Raw genomic sequence first — 2,154 nt, 5'->3', positions numbered from 1 at the left:
TGAGATCCTCGGAGATGTGGACTCCCAGGAACTTGAAGCTGCTCACACGCTCCACAGCCGTCCCCTTAATGTGGATGGGTGGATGTGTTCTTATATGATTGTTTTTTGGTTGTTTTTTTTAAGAAGACATTTTATAGAGTAGGTAGAGTCTTTCATTATAATAGCCACACTGCTTCAGAAGGTTTAAATTCTCACCTCTAATTAAAAAACATTGATGTTGAACTGCACCGCAGTTGCTGCTGTCAGCCCTGGTGTCTCTTCCTCTCACTCATTTAAACCTTAAAAGAGTAAGCCTGCAGCTGCTACGCTGAACACCAACACAGCTACTGTAAAATGATTTGTGTAGTTCCATCCCAACAGTATTTTACTGAAACTTGGACTAAAATGTTTAGCTCCTACATTCCCAGTCCAGTCTTCGCCCCCTCCAAGTAGTTTGCTGCAGGCATGCTGAGTTCACTCCCGAGTGTCCCTATAAACTGTAGGGACTCTTTTCTACCTAATTCAGCACAATTCTGGTCTTTTTTAAAAAGAGGTTGCAGGTATTGTAATACATCATTGCTATCAGATATTGTGCACAGCAAAGCGTGTCTGAGTCTGTTTTGAGGAGCGGATCAACATGGAAATGGAGCGCCCTAAGGCATCGTAACCGGCACATCGTAAAGACAGACAACTCCGCCTCAGCAGCGTTGAAACTGAATATAAAAGAAACTGAGTGAACAGGGAGAAGATGAAGTAAACAGAAAGAGGTTATGGAAAAGATGGGAAGACAAGAAGACAGGTAGAGCTTGAAGGAAGAAGGGGAAAACAGACAGAGGCAGAAAAAAAATGCAGACAGGCTGCAGCTCAACACCAAATCCAGGTAGAGTTCATGTGTTTTCCATCTGGGAAGAATTTTAGTGTTTCTACAGTATAAAGAACAATATACAGAAACAATAATAGTTAGATTATGTTTTCAAAATCATTGATTTGCAGACATGAATTTTTACCAGCTAATGAATGAGAAAAAGGTCAGGACCTCTTTCCAAGGCCCATTACAGCCCTATATGGGTTTTTTTAATTGGCTTTGAGAAACTGTTGTCGACACGGCCAGACAGAATTTAATTGCATGATAGGTTGCTGGATACATTTCATTTCATTGTTAGTTCTGATTACTCAACTATATCCCCAAATTAATCTGTAAATTTGCAGCAAATTTGCAAAAAAAAAAAAAAAGGCCCACATACCTGTCTTTGCAATAGAGAAAGGCAGTGGAAAAACATTGAAAATAACCGCTGGAAAGAAGGTGAATATAGGAGATTTTCAATTTCCCAGTGAAAACATTAGTTTCCAGCCACACACTCACCTGGGAGCTGCAGGAAATGGGGAACGTTTCACATCAAGGCATGAGCCGAGAGTGGGGAATACAGCACAGGAAACGCAAAACTCAACCCCTTCCTGTCCAACTCTGAGTGTGTGTTAGTGTGTGCAAGTAAGGGAGAACAAGATTATATCATAACCATCACATTTCTGGGTCTTTGTGTGAATAAACTGTATGACTACGACATACATTTTAAACACACCTGTGCAAAAACCGGGTTTTTTTTTTTTTTTTATTTTTTTCCCCAAAAAATAAGAACCAACATGGTTGCACGCTCATATTTCATTCACCATTCACAAGGGCAACAGAGGCAGGTATAACGGGCCATTTAATCTACAGCACACAGCTGCATCTTTCTAATGACCTGGAGAGGGAGCTGTTCTGGTTGCAAAAGCAAACCTGCTTATGTATAGTAGGATGGAAATATCCCCTTTGGTCCGTTTGAACTATGACCTCAATAAATTCTTTCCTCGGAAGTTCAAGGGTGTTATTTAATAAAATATTATGTTCATTTTGTAAATGATGGTCCTCATTAGAGTCAAAAGGTAGATGAATATGGTTGGGCCTACCTTATGATGGAAAAGTTACTGTATGAGGGTGCATCATCCTTCAGTTTCACAGGTGCCTGCTCACACTGAGGCGTAAAAAAGGTACCGTAACACCCCCAACCCCATACATTCGTTTGCAAACTTTTCTGTCCGCTAATGGGCAAAAATATCCGTTTTTGCAGCTTTGTGATTTAATTTTGCGTTATGAAACATTGCAATATTTTATAGGCACTAGTGAAGACTTTTATT

This window comes from Pundamilia nyererei, unplaced genomic scaffold (genome assembly GCF_000239375.1).
Source record: "Pundamilia nyererei isolate P.nyererei 1_Seehausen unplaced genomic scaffold, PunNye1.0 scaffold00103, whole genome shotgun sequence".
Classification (NCBI taxonomy): Eukaryota; Metazoa; Chordata; class Actinopteri; order Cichliformes; family Cichlidae; genus Pundamilia; species Pundamilia nyererei.
Note: the sequence above shows the minus strand (reverse complement) of the source record.